The sequence below is a fragment of the Balaenoptera borealis genome, assembly GCF_965194805.1.
Source record: "Balaenoptera borealis genome assembly, chromosome: 13".
In the NCBI taxonomy this organism is placed as follows: Eukaryota; Metazoa; Chordata; class Mammalia; order Artiodactyla; family Balaenopteridae; genus Balaenoptera; species Balaenoptera borealis.
This window is the reverse complement of record NC_138870.1, coordinates 96,774,947-96,789,691: the sequence shown is the minus strand read 5'-3', so window position 1 is coordinate 96,789,691 and position 14,745 is coordinate 96,774,947. Positions and strand designations below refer to the sequence as shown.

Here is a 14,745-nt window from a genome sequence, read left to right as displayed (position 1 = left end):
CACAGCAACAGGCCTGCCATACTCCCCGTCTCCTCAGTCAGTGGCTGGGAGCAGCCTGGAGGAAATGTGGTGGATTCATAACGCAGCAACCCGGGCTGTCAGGATTACACTTGGAGATCTGAGATGCACGTTCTCATGGCTGCCACAAACACCATCTGTGCTTTACAAAAACTTGGTACCATTCATTCATCGATTCATGACACATCGAGGGCACAAACAGAGTACAATGTGGTGCTTACATTCTAGTAATTGGCCTCAGTTTGAGTGGATCATCACAAATAATTTTTTAGAAATTAGAAACAGAAATAGATTCCCAGACTCTTGAGGAAGATCTTCGAGGCATGGCTTCATTATCTTGTTTGAAATGATTTTTCAGGTTCTAAGGTAAATTCAAAGCTAAATACTAAATGGGGTTTGAGTTCTTCCTCACTGCGTAGACCCAGTCCTGTATTCATATCACTTGATGCTGATAATCTAGGTGAGTTTTACATAATAAATTAAAGTCTAGAACCTGAAACAATAACTGCCATTTCTAAAAAATGTTTGAGAGCGAGAACACCCCCTCCCCTTTTAGTATTAAAAAAGCCTGAATTCTAACTTGGGTAAGATGGTTCTTTGGGACACTAGTCCACCATCTTCTCAGTCTGCTGGCTTTCCAAATAAAGTCACTATTCTTTGCCCCAACACCTCATCTCTCAATTTATTGGCATGTCCTGTGGCGAGCAATACAAGTTTGGACTCAGTAACAGGACTTCAACATACAAATTTGCACACAAATGTTCATTGTGCACAAGTGACACAGACCTTTAGCCCACAGCAGGCCATGACCAACAGGATTCCTTTGGTTGCCTCCTGGACAATGATGATTTATCACTGCTCTCAGTAGCGTAGGTGCTGCCTTACACCCAGTGCTGAAACTCTGGTACATATACCTTTCCAGAAGTCGTGTTCACTGCTACCTCACGGGAGGCCCGGAATGTGGGTAATTTTAGCTGGGCCGTTGTTGCCCTTAGCAGGATCTAGATCTCCTAGTGGAAATAAAACGCCATACTTGGCACTCACTGCCAAATTGCTTTCTAAAGCTCTTGTGCGAACAGACACCTCCAGGAGAAATAAAAAGTGTTACCATTTCCCATATCTTCACCAATACTGGTATTATGAGACCTCTCATTTCCCAACCTTCTGGAATGTGAAAAGCTATCTCATTGAGGTTTTATTTTATACTTTCCTGATTTCTAGTGAGACCAAGTGTCTTTTCTTTCTTTTCTTTTTTTTAAAATATATTTATTTATTTACTTATTTGGCTGCACTGGGTCTTAGTTACGGCACATGGGATCTTCGCTGCCGCGTGCAGGATCTTCACTGCGGCATGTGGGAGCTTTTAGTTGCAGCATGCGGGCTCTTAGTTGTGGCATGCATGTGGGATCTAGTTCCCTGACCAGAGATCAAACCCAGGCCCCCTGCATTGGGAGCTCGGAGTCTTAACCACTGGACCACCAGGGAAGTCCCCCAAGTGTCTTTTCATATTTTTCTGTCCCTTCTATTTTCTTCTTTTATAGAATTGTTGACTGAATCCTTTGTATATTTTTCTAGTAGGAAGTTTGTCTTTCCTTATTGCTTTATAAGAATTTTTTGATATTCTGCATAGTAATCCTTTGTCAGTTATATACATCTCAAATACTCTCTTCCAATCTGTGATTAGGCTCTTAGTTTATGAAGTCTTGCCATGTGTAGATGTTTTAATTTTTAATGTTTTCAAATGTAACCATTTTTCCATGTACTTGTTTGATATGACATAGATATTTAATTTTTAATTTTGTATATGGAAAGCCAATATAAGAACAATTTAATGAATATCTATCCATGTCCTCCTGTCCTATGTGTAATTCTGCAAACTTATTTAATGTGTGTGTGTGTGTGTGTGTGTGTGTGTGTGTATAAGCTGTCTCTCATCTGCTCCACTGTCTAAGCCTGTGCTACTACCATATTGTTCTCCTTATTTCTTTCTAGTACTCTTAATATCTGATATGGAGATCCATCTTGCCTTCTTACTCTTTGAAATTGTATTGACCCCTTATAGATCCATATGAATTTATGGACAAAACTTTTCATGTTCCATGAAAAATCCCAATATCAGTGTGCAGATCAATTTGGGGAAGGATAGACATCTTTGTGGCATTGAATCTTTCCATCCATTAACATGGTATTTACCTCAATTTATACACGTCTTCTTTGATGTTTTCCATAAGTCTTATACTTCTTCATAAAGATCTTACACATTTTGTCAGGTTTATTTCTAGTAAACTTTTTTGGCGATATTGTAGACTTCATCTACCTTTATACTTTTGTTTGTTGCCAGTATCTGGGAACACGATTAATTTTTCTAAATTGAACTTGGATCTAACCCAACCTTGCTAAGAACTTGCTTACTATTTCTAGTAGTTTCTGTTCTTTTCCAATCCCTGAAGCTCTTATTTCTAATTGTGGTCCTGGGACACTGGATTGGACCACAGTACGGCATTGAGCAGCCACAGTCATAAGGGGCATCCTGTGTCCTTCCAGTTTAAAGAAAATTCTTCTTTTTATTTTTTGGCTGCTGCCATGCGGCACGTGGGCTTCTTAGTTCCCCGACCAGGGATCAAACCCACGCCCCCTGCAGTGGAAGCGCGGAGTCTTAACCACTGGACCACCAGGGAAGTCCCAAGAAAATTCGTCTAAGGCAGGGAAATAAAAATTACAAGTCGTGTATTCTTTAAGTCTTCCTTGGCTTGAATACTTGTTTGCTAACTGTTTAATTATGATTTTTTGCATCTATGTTTATAAAGAAATATGGCTATAATTTTTCTTTCTCATGTTCTTTGTATTCAGTTTTAAAATCAATATTATTGTGGGCCCCGGAAGTGCCGGCGCTGTGGGAGCTGTCACCATGGACCGCGGCGGCGGCGGCAGCGGCAGTTCAGCGCCGGCAGTGGAGCCGCCGGGGAGGGTCAATGCAGCACAATGTCAGCTCTACCCCTGGACCAACTCCAGATCAGCCACAAGGACCTGAAGACAGGGAAGCTGAGGACTTCACCAGCACTGACCTGGAAGTGGGTGGACTGTGGTTGACAACAGCTGAGACGCAGCCCGGCCTTCTTCCCTGTTATCACCGGCCCCCCCTGGAGAAAGCAGCCCTTATGTAGTCAGAGGAGAAAACTGAGCTCATCTTCTCTTCTTGGTGAACAAACACCCCGAGCAGAAGACAGACCGGTATTTTGCGTTATACAAACCGCCCCCTAAAGACAACATTGCCGCCCTAGTGGAGGAGTAGCTGGAACGCTTCGTAGCCAGTGACCTCGACTGGTTCCTGGCCCTGCCTCACGATAAATTCTGGTGCCAGGTTGTCTTCGACGAGACCCTGCAGAAGTGCCTGGACTCCTACCTACACTATGTCCCCCGAAATTTCGACCAGTGGGTGGCCCCAGCCCCTGAGGTCATTGACATGGAGAAGTGCCTCCACCGAAGTGTTTTTCTCACCTTCCTTCACATGTCCACTCACAAGGAATCCAAAGATCACTTCATTTCCCCCTCTGCTTTTGGAGAAATCCTCTACAACAACTTCCAGTTTGACATCCCAAAGATCCTGGACCTCCGCGTGCTCTTTGGAAAAGGCAACTCCCCGCTGCTGCAGAAGATGATAGGAAACATCTTTATCCAACAGCCAAGTTACTATAATGACCTGAATGAAACCATGCCCACCATCCTTCAGGTCTTCAGCAATATCCTTCAGCACTGTGGTTTGCAAGGCGACGGGGCCTGCGCCACACCCCAGAAGCTTGAGGAGAGGGCCCGGCTGACCCCCAGCGACATGCCTCTCCTGGAATTAAAGGACATCGTTCTCTACCTTTGTGATACCTGCACCACACTCTGGGCCTTTCCGGATATCTTCCCTTTGGCTTGCCCAACCTTCCAGAAACACGACTTCTGTTACAGGCTAGCTTCCTTTTACGAAATAGCAATTCCCAAACTGGAGTCTGCAATTAAGAAGAGGAGGCTTGAAGACAGCAAGCTGCTAGGTGACCTGTGGCAGAGGCTCTCTCATTCCAGGAAGAAGCTACTGGAGATTTTTCACATCCTCCTGAACCAGATCTGCCTTCTCCCAGTCCTAGAAAGCAGCTGTGACAACATTCAGGGCTTCGTTGAAGCGTTCCTTCAGATCTTCGGCTCCTCGCTGCAGGAGAAGAGGTCTCTCCGGAACTACGATGCGCTCTTCCCTGTGGCCGATGACGTCAGCCTGTTGCAGCAGGCCTCGTCAGCCTTGGACGAGACTCGGATCGCCTACATCCTCCAGGCAGTCGAGAGTGCATGGGAAGGGGTGGACCGAAGGAAAGCCATCGATGCCAAAGACCCACCGGTGGCTGAGCATCCTAACGGGGTCATGGAGGCAGCGGAGGCGGTCAGCAGACCGTCATCACTTCGCCAGAACTCGGAGGAAGAGGAGTTCCTGGGGGCAGCGGCTGCTCCAGGCCCCGCCGTGTGCGGCGTGGAGCCGGACTCACTCATCTCCCAGGTGAAGGACCTGCTGCCAGACCTCTGCGAGGGCTTCATCCTGGCCTGCCTGAAGCACTCCAGCTATGACCCGGAGCAGGTGATCAACAACATCCTGGAGGGGCGGCTGGCCCCTGCCCTCTGCCAGCTGGACCGCGGCCTAGACAGACAGGTGAAGCCAGACCCGACGCCCCTGCTGACGTCTCGTCACAACATCTTCCAGAATGTTGAGTTTGACGTGCTCAGCAGGGACTCGGTGGACCTGAGCCGGGTACACAAGGGCAGGAGGAAGCAGGAGAGCTCACGGAGCCTGCTGAACGACAAGCGGGGGGTGGCGGCGCTACGAGCAGTACAGCGTGCTGGTGGAGGAGGTGCCAGTGCAGCCAGCGGAGGACTCGCCTTACGACTGCGAGGATGAGTATGATGCCACATATGATGGCAGCCCGGTGGGCGCCAACGACGCAGACTCAGGTGATGAGCTCCTCAGCCGCAGGCCCTTCACCATCCCTCAGGCGCTGAGAACCAAAGTGCCCAGAGGAGGGCAGGAGGAGGACGAGGAGGAGGAGGAGGAGGAGGCTGAGGACGAGGCCCCCACGCTTGACCATTTTGCGCAGGACCCTGCAGCGCTGCGGGGAAAAGCAGAAGCCAGGCGCGTGGCCTTCCTGGCCAGGAAGGGGTACCGGCATGACAGCTCAACGGCAGTGGCTGGCAGCCCCCGGGGGCCACGGGCAGAGCCGAGAGACAACACAGGAACGCAGGAAGAAGGAAGCCCGCAAGCCACACGAGCCAACCACAACCGGAGAGCCGTGGCTGACCGCAAAGGAAGCAAAGGCATGATTCCATCCTGAGGCCGCTGCGCCAGGGCCAGCCGGACCTGCCAGGCTGAGGTACCATAGCCTACGGCTTCCTCGCCAGTTGGCCCCCTGCCAGGCCCCAAGTTCAAGTCGACCCCTCGACGGCCTCAGCTTCGCAGCCCCTGAGAAGGCTGCCTCATCGTCTGCCAGCCGGCCGTGAGCGCCTTCCTGCAGAACACATAGCGCCTTTATCCACAGCGGAGGAACCGTGCGGCCAGCGCGCAGGTGCAAGGGACGGGGTTGGAGCCCCAAGGCCAGTACCCAAACCTCGTGCAGCCGGACACCACGTCCCTTTCTCCCTGGACGGCAGGAAACCTGTGCACTCAAAAACAAAAAACACCCAAAAAGCCCTGCGAATAAAGTTTTTAACCCTGTCAAAAAAAAAAAAAAATCAATATTATTGTAACTGCCCAAAATCAATTGGGGGAGGTTTACGTTTTTCCTATTTCTTGAGAAACTTTAGTTCTGATCCTTATAGGGTTGATTGAACTCGGCATAAAACCTCCTGGGCTGATAACATGATATGGTTGTTTATGTGGACATTTTAACTAATAATTGCATTTCTTTAATGGTTTAGGGTTAACTCATATGTTCTATTTCTTTTTTTTTTTTTTTAATTAATCTATTTATTTATTTACTTAGGCTGCGTTGGGTCTTTGTTGCTGCGTGCAGGCTTTCTCTAGTTGTGGTGAGCGGCCGCTACTCTTCATTGCGGTGCGCGGGCTTCTCACTGCCTTGACTTCTCTTGTTGCGGAGCACGGGCTCTAGGCACGCCGGCTTCAGTAGCTGTGGCGCGCAGACTTAGTTGCTCCGCGGCATGTGGGATCTTCCGGGACCAGGGCTCGAACCCGTGTCCCCTGCATTGGCAGGCGGATTCTTAACCACTGATCCACCAGGGAAGTCCCTGTTCTATTTCTTTTGGTATCATTTCTGTTTTTTTTTTCTAGAAAGTTGTTCTTTCTGCCTAATTCTTCAGATTTATTGGCATAAGTGTGTTCATAGTGTTCTCTTCTGACTTTTTACACCTCTATAAAAGGTATGGAGACTTTTTACAGTGTCTAAATTTATGATCCCATTTTATTCATAATGCACTTTATTTTTGCTTTCTCTTTTTTTTGCAGAGATTTTTCAGCTTCATTTGCTTCAAAGTACTAGGTTTCAACATTAATCCTTTTGCTATTCCCTTTTCTTGACCTGATCACTTAAGCTTCAAATATCAATTTTTTTTCTTTTCTAATACATGCATAGGACACAAATTTTCTCTTAAGTACTGTTTTCGTTATATTCCACAGATTTGCTTTCTATTGTTTTAAATAATCAATGAGTTGTAAATATGCCCAGTTTCCACTATAATTTTGTCTTTAGCACATGAATTATCTATCAATGTACTGGTCTAGGTGAAAGCAGGGATCTGACTCAAATCCTGATGACTTAGCTTGAACCCACTGGAAATCAATATCCAACTGTCTGTGGGTATGAGGGTCAATCAGGGCTCAGCCTTCATCATATCCCCAAGAAACAAATACATCTCACACAAAGCAGAAAGAACATTAAAATTTTACTAATATTCTTGGAGAGATGAAGGAGGAGAGTAACACTTCAGGGAGGCATTAGTCAGGGTTCAACCAAGAGTCAGAGCATCTACGATATACACATTTCATATAAGGACTTCTCTTTTTTCCAGCTTTATTGAGGTATAATTCACAAATACAATTGTATATATTTATAATATACAACATGATGACTTGATATACATATACATTGTAAAATGATGACTACAATCAAGTTAACACATCTGTCACCTCACAGAGTCAACTTTTGAATGGCAAGAACTCTTAAGATCTACTCTTAGCAAATTTCAAGTCTCCAATACAGTATTTTTAACTATAGTCACCATGCTGTATATGAGATCCTCAGAACTTACTCACCTTATAACTGAAAATTTGTACCCAATGACCAGTATCTCCCCATTTCCTCCACCTCCCAGCCCCTGGTAACCACCATTATACTTTCTGTCTCTATGAGTCTGACTTTTAAAAAATTTCACATATAAATGATACCATACTTTGTTTTTGTTTTTCTCTGTCGGGCTTACTTCCTTTTTAAAAAAAATTTAATTAATTAATTTATTTATTTATTTGTGGCTGTGTTGGCTCTTCATTGCTGCGCGTGGGCTTTCTCTAGTTGTGGCGAGCAGGGGCTACTCTTTGTTGCGGTGCGTGGGCTTCTCACTGCGGTGGCTTCTCTTGTTGCGGAGCACGGGCTCTAGGTACGTGGGCTTCAGTAGTTGTGGCACGTGGGCTCATTAGTTGTGGCTCGCGGGCTCTAGAGCGCGGGCTCAGTAGTTGTGGCGCACGGGCTTAGTTGCTCCGCCACATGTGGGATCTTCCTGGACGAGGGCTTGAACCCGTGTCCCCTGCATTGGCAGGTGGATTCTTAACCACTGCATCACCAGGGAAGTCCTGTCGGGCTTATTTCATGTAGCATAATGGCATCCAGCTTCACCCACATTGTCACAAACAGCAGGATTTTCTTCTTTTTTATGGCTGAATAATATTTCATTGTGTGTGTTTATATATATATATATATATATATATATATATATGCAATATCTTCTTATACCCTCATCCATTGATGGGCACTTTGGTTGTTTCCATATCTTGGCTATTGTGAATAATGGTGCACTGAACATGGGACGTATCACAAAGCAATCTCTCTCTCTGACATACTGATTTCATTTCCTTCTGGTATATACCCAGAGGTAGGATTACTGGATCACATGGTGCATATAAGGGTTTCTTACAGGGCTCTGACTTTCTGCAATTGTGGGGGCTAGTTAAGCAGTCTCCGTCAGGTGTTGTCTTATGTCTGATGCTGAAGTCTTCAAGAGAGTAGTTGGGAAGGGAAGATGGATGTAAAGTGTGGGAGAGTGAGAATAAGCTGGAACCCTCAGGACAAGCTGTGGAGCACACGAGGGTAGACAGAAACCCATACAATCATTCTTGCCTCTGACTTTAGTGGTCTGGGTGTCCTGCTGAGGCCCTTCCTCTGGGAGCTAAAGATGCAATATGATGCTGGAGGGGGATGTGGGGAAAGTCCTGGCAGCTGCAGGCCCGGTTGCTGCTTCACACCAGGGTGGTGAGTTGGGACAGCACACCAACACCTGAGCACCTAGAAAAGGTGCTGGGGGCCTGGTCCAAAACTACTGGGAAGGGAACTCTGGAAAATGTCGTTCGGCCTGGCCAAGCTCACACATTACAAAGCTACCACAAGGGGGCGGGATCCTGAGAATGTGGTTGGGATGGCATGGAATCTATAGGATTGACATTTTAACATTAGTGAGCCCTCCGATCCACGAACATGGTATGTCTCTCTATGTATTTAGGTCTTCTTTACCTTCTCTCAGTGGTGTTTTCAGTGTATGGGTCTTACACACCTTTTCCGAGATGATGTTTAATGCTCTGTTTTCAGAGACAGATTTCTAGTAATAGATCAGCAAACACTTCTATACTGCTTACTATGGGTCAGGCACTCTTCATAATACACATAGATATAAATATAAACAAACTCACTTGAGCCTCACAACCACCTATGAGGAAGTTCTACTACTGTCTCCATTTTACACTATAGGACTGAAGCACAGAGGGGCTAAGTAACTTGCCAAGTGTCATAATCTAACAGGTGGTGGAGAGGGGATTGGAACCCAGGCAGCTGGCTCCAGAGCCCCTACTCCCACCATTACACTATGCTACTTGGTAGTAGCTAGCAAGGTCCACACAAGAGTCCAACAGCACAGAAAACAAGACTGACACTCTGAATGGAAGATTCAATCTTATGTTCAGATTTGTTGAACTAGTTCTTTGAACTACTTCTATGACACGGCAAGGTCTCTCTCTCACAACTGCTGTGGGGGGAGGGATGTTTTCATCTCTGTCTTACATTATTCTGTATTTATCAAGATAAGCAAATTTTTTAGAACAAGTCCATGGAACTTCATCTGTAGTGGAAAAGCCAGTAGCAGGTTGGTCGAGTCAACTTTTACAGGAAGAAAGGGAGTGAGAGGTGATAGGATTTCACTTAAAAAAGAGTTTAAAGCAAACATACTGTTTTCATCTTGTCCCTAGTGTACTGAGCAGGACCATCCCCCAACACACACACCAGCCATGTCCTCCACCTGCCTCTTTCTCATCTGTAGAAAAACTTTAGCCTCCTAGGCCTTTCCTGAGTTCCAAAGAATAAATTTAATCAGAGAAGTGAGAAAATGCAGAAACAAAGGAAAGCAGTCAAGCAAGACCAAATAATGTAATAGTTTAGCCATTAAACAAAGTCAGGGACCTTTAGTTCCTCCTCAAGGGCTATAGATAATATTCTGAACCATATCCTTTGATCTGTTTTTGCAGATACTGAAACTCCCACCAGTGAAAGATGTTAATTTCATGCTGACCACAAGCACGTAGACCCCAGACTGTTTGGAACCAGAAGGTTGAGGGTGTTGACTCCCAATTACCTCACCACCCACCAATCAGAAGAATATCCACGAACTGACCACACAGCACACCACTCCCCTCCCTCACCCGGTCTTTAAAAAAATTTTCCCTGAAAGTCACTGGGGAGTTGGGGGGGGGGTCTTTTGAGCACTAGCTGCCTGGACTCCTTGCTTGGCGCCTGCAATAAACGCTGCACTTTCCTTCACCACGACCTGGTGTCAGTAGACTGGCCTTACTGTGCGTGGGCCAGTGGATCCAAGTTTGGTTTGGTAACACTAGTAATCTGGGAAATACAAATTAGGACCAATACAAGAGCTCCTTCCCACATCGGATTGGGAAAGATTGACGAGATTCATTGAATGGACTCATGAGCAATGTTCTGGGGGAAAGAACACAGTTCTGATGAAGCAGGGCTCAGGCAGTCTCCGTTCCCCTCGTACCCCTCATGGCCTCCTGAGCTCAGCCATGGTCACTCTGCCCCTAGCCAATGCCCATCAACAACACAGCTGATGAAGAACCCAGTGGGATTCTATACAGCAATGAGACCTGATGATAAGAAGCAGAATGGATGAACCTCAAACATAATTGGGTGACAGAAGCCAGACTCCAAAGGTTCTGGGGTGTGTGAGTGCGTTTATACAAAGCACAGAAAAAAGACGAACCAACCTATTGTGTTAGAAATCAGGAGAGTGTTTATCCTGGGGGAGACAGGGAGAGGGAGTGAGATGGGGCAGAAGGTGGGTCCCCAGGGGCTGGACTTTTCTGTTTTATGATCTACCTGGGACATTCATTTTGGGAAATTGTGCATTTAGCTGTCTGTGCATCACACCTTAATTAGAAACTTCCTTATAATCCCACTGCAGATGTGTTTGCATGCACATCTGTCCTTAGTTCATGGAGAAAGGTCTGGACAGGTACACTGGACAACCATACCAGACAATGTGTCTGGAGAGGGCTGGGTAGGATGAACACAGGAAATGGAAGAAGAGGAGATTTTCTTTCTAATTCTCTTGATTATAAGTTGCTTGAGTGTTTTACTAGAAGCCTATAATTTGGTTCATCTGTATAAAATATTTTTTAATACACAAGAATGGAGTCCCAATAATTTTTATTTTTGTGGTAACTAATATACCCCACCATTATTTTAAGGACCGCCCCCCCCCAAACCCCGAGCTGAAGTGCAAGGACACAGCCTGTGACCAGAGGAGCTGAACCAAGAGCCAGATGGGCTCAGAGGTGGAGTGAGCAGCCGTGTTGAGAGTAGGGTCTCAGGCCACTGTCTCAACAGATGTGCTCTCTTTCCCGAGAGGGGCTGGGCTGGTTTTCAGAGTGCCAAAGGACTGGGGCAGCTCCTCCAGTAGCAGCTGAACATGGGCTTTCTGCTCTAATAGAGCAAGGATGAACAACAGACTCCAGACTCTGTGGAGGCAGGAGGAAGGACAGCAAGACACAGGGGGACATTTGCTCATCTGCATTGACCCAGGGACTTGACTCAGGGTCCAGGGTGGCATTTCCAAGAAAGGCTTTTTCAGGCTATGGTCATGTGAGATGACTCATGCCGGGTCATCTTGGAGATGAAGGTCCCAGAGGGTGGAAGACGATAAAGGCCTTGATTCATGCTGGGTCTGAGACAGACAAAGAGAAATGAAACCTAGTAATTAGGGAGGAACCTGGAAGGGAATAGGCAGCCATGAGGGAGAAGAGGAGGAAAGTGAGGGGGAGAGGAGGAAGATAAAACACGCTGGGCAGATGAAGAGAAGCAAAAGGGGCCCAAGAGAGGAAAGAATGGAGGCAGGGAGGCTGAGGGAGGGAGGGAGGGACAGGGAAGAGGGGACAAAGCAGAGAGTGAAGCTGAAGTGAGCGCACGGAGGACAGAATTGTCCCAGCTTAAAACTAGTTAAAACCAGTTTCCATCCTGTTGTGTTCCGTTTTAGCTCACTCACCCACTCCATATTGCTTTTCACAAATGATTCCTTTCTTGTTAGCTTCGTATCGTGAACCTGCTATTTTTCTCTTTTGAAACACTCCCTAACACTCCCTTCCTTTGTGAGCATCTTCATTCCAGAGAGAAGGTCACAGTATGATAACCACGGAGACCACAGAGCCCGTCACGGGACCACCAGATGCCAATCTTGATGGTTTTGAAATGTTCCATGGATGAAGAAGAAAGCAGGCCCTGCACCTACCCTGTTCCTTATCGACAACCCTGTTCCTTGAGGCTGATACTGTAAGACTCCTCACTTCCCCCTCCAAAAGGAGGACACAGACTTGAAGGCATTAGCCCGCCATGGCCTCCTTCGCCTGGCAAAGCAATAAAGCTATTCTTTTCTATTTCACCTAAAACTCTGTCTCTGAGATTCAATTTGGCGCCGGTGTACAGAGGCCGGGTTTTGGCTACAGAAGAGAGGCTGCAGGAGCTTCGCAGAGAAAGGAAAAGCTACAGAAAGGAAGGTCTCCCCAGAAAGGGCGGAAGGTCCAGTGATGGGTAAACTGGTAAGGAGGGAGGGGCCAACAGGGAGGAGGGCGGCTCACCTTGGGCGTCCTCAAACATCTGTGTGCAGACCGGGCCAGGCTCAAAGGCCTTCGCTGGGGGTCCACTAAGTCTTCCCAGCATCCCACAGACTGCGATGGCAGAGGAGACAGTCAGTTTCCACGAGGGGAGCAGAGGCCCTCCCTAACCCCCGCCACACAGACCCCTCTCCAGTGCCTCACCCTCACCCAGAGATCCTTCCGGGACGTCCCTGGTGGCGCAGCGGTTAAGACTCCGCCTGCCAATGCAGGGCACACGGGTTCGAGCCCTGATCCGGGAAGATCCCACCTGCCACGGAGCAACTGAGCCTGTGCGCCACAACTACTGAGCCTGTGCTCTAAAGCCCGTGAGCCACAACTACTGAAGCCCGTGCGCTTAGAGCCCGTGCTCCACAACAAGAGAAGTCACCACAATGAGAAGCCCGCGCACCGCAACGAAGAGTAGCCCCAGGCTTGCTGCAATCAGAGAAAGCCCGCATGCAGCAACGAAGACCCAGTGCAGCCAAAAAAAAAAAGTCTTTCCCACGTGGACTCCGAATCTTGTCCCCAGTGTCACCTACAGTCCTAACCCAGGCCCCTCCCCCACGCTCCCCCTGAGGGCTGGCTGGGCCTTCCCACCAACCCCCACTGGGCAGCTGGCCCCGGAGGCCCTGATCCTGTGAGGCCCAGCCCTGCGCAGGGTCCCAGCTCCTGCCATCTGCCGGGATGTCGCTGTAGTAGAGCTGGGGCTGCAGAGTCCTCAGGCCATGGTCGCTGTGCTCATCAGGAACGCGGTTGGGGTCTGAGCACATTCAGAACAAAGGCTCCAGGAAATGTACCACGGGACCCGGCAGTGCCTCATTGCTTCCAGCTTCTCCAGAATGTTCAAGGAGAATATGAAACATGTCTCCACACAGCGAGATTCCTATCAGATGGAAGGCCACCAGGCTCAGTCTTTTGGAACCCTGTTCTCTCCCACAGGGAAGAGAAGGCTGGTTCATTCATTGATTCCCTCACTTTTCAACAATAGCTCACTGAGCACCTACTTGGGGACACACTTCAGGCAGGAACCTGGGATACTAGGGTGGGCCAGGCACAGTCCTGCCCTCAAGGCAATCCCAGTCTGGATCCATAGTGACCCCCACCCTCTCCATCCCACAGACCCCCTCCTATATCTGCCTGTAGACACAGCAGCCTGGACTTTTGCCCCAGCAGCTACGTAGGGGTGTCGCCCTGACACCTGCAGTCAAATTGGGGTGGAACCGGGGGTAGTCATCAGTTAGCCATTAATAAATAATAAACTGTAAACTGCCTTCACTGATCAAGCTCGCTTTAACTGTTTTTACAAAAACTTGCACGTACTCTAAGCTTAACATAGCCTAAACAGTAAGATGTTGCCCAAGTTGTTTTTTTAGAAACTTGGACTCAGCTGTGTCCAGTTTGAGCTCAAGCCGGTTAAAATTGGTTAAGACCACTGACCCTCCAATTGGGCATGTTGGGTCTGCTGGGAGACCTTTTGACATCAGAGGTGATGCCAAAAGCTCGGACTCTGTACACTGGTGCTGAATCAAATCTCGGAGACAGAATTTTGGGTGAAGTAGAAAAGAATAGCTTTATTGCTTTGCCAGGCTCCTGCCCTCGAAAATGTGTCCCAACCCAGGAGGAACTGGTGAGGAGTTTTTGTTTTGTTTTGTTTGTTTGTTTGCATTGGGTCTTCGTTGCTGTGCACGGGTTTTCTCTAGTTGCATCGAGCAGGGGCTGCTCTTGAGCAGGGTCTACTCTTTGTTGCCGTGCATGGGCTTCTCACTGCAGTGGCTTTTCTTGTTGCAGAGCACGGGCTCTAGGCATGTGGGCTTTAGTAGCTGTGGTACACCAGGGAAGTCCCTGGTGAGGAGTTTTATACCAATAGTTCAAGGGTGGGATTGCTGACAAGATTAGGGTATGTGCAGGGCCGCTCCTTCAATTTGGCCTCGGGTAATCTCGAACCGGGACCCTGCCCCAAGGCTGCACTATTGTTTCTTGACTGCTCCTCCCTTGTCTCTGTATCCCCTCCCTCCTCTGATTAGCAACTATTTGAACCTGCCCTTTGGAACTCAGTGAAGGTCATGGAGGCTGAACAGAAAGGCTCCCGTGCCCAGGAGCCCCACAGGGTTCTGCTTGGTTTCAGAGGGTCAAAAACTCCACCCTCAGTGGGAGCTGGTGCTGCCATCTTTGGACACTCTCCCCATGAAGACCCTGTAGCTTAGCTGCATCTGTGCAGAACGACAATTACCTCACCTTCTTCTTATCTCCAATCACCTTTCCCCATGCGCCCCACGCCTCAGCTTTATCTCATAAATACCCCAAGCCCTCACCATTTCTCCCGTGTT

At 47.8% G+C, this 14,745-nt stretch overlaps 1 long non-coding RNA gene and 1 pseudogene across 2 annotated transcripts; one reads left to right on the top strand and one right to left on the bottom strand.

The window, feature by feature from the left end:
* Positions 1 to 2,908: 2,908 nt before the first annotated feature.
* LOC309609210 (activating signal cointegrator 1 complex subunit 2-like) lies at positions 2,909 to 5,776 on the top strand (annotated as a pseudogene). The gene is made up of 2 exons: positions 2,909 to 3,093; positions 3,239 to 5,776. The product of its transcript is annotated as an activating signal cointegrator 1 complex subunit 2-like (transcript).
* A 789-nt stretch (positions 5,777 to 6,565) lies between these two features.
* Positions 6,566 to 12,492, bottom strand: LOC309609212. The gene is made up of 2 exons (XR_014233316.1): positions 11,812 to 12,492; positions 6,566 to 11,493 (listed from the first exon to the last, which is right to left on the bottom strand). It is a non-coding gene; the product is annotated as an uncharacterized lncRNA (long non-coding RNA).
* Between the last annotated feature and the right edge of the window lie 2,253 nt (positions 12,493 to 14,745).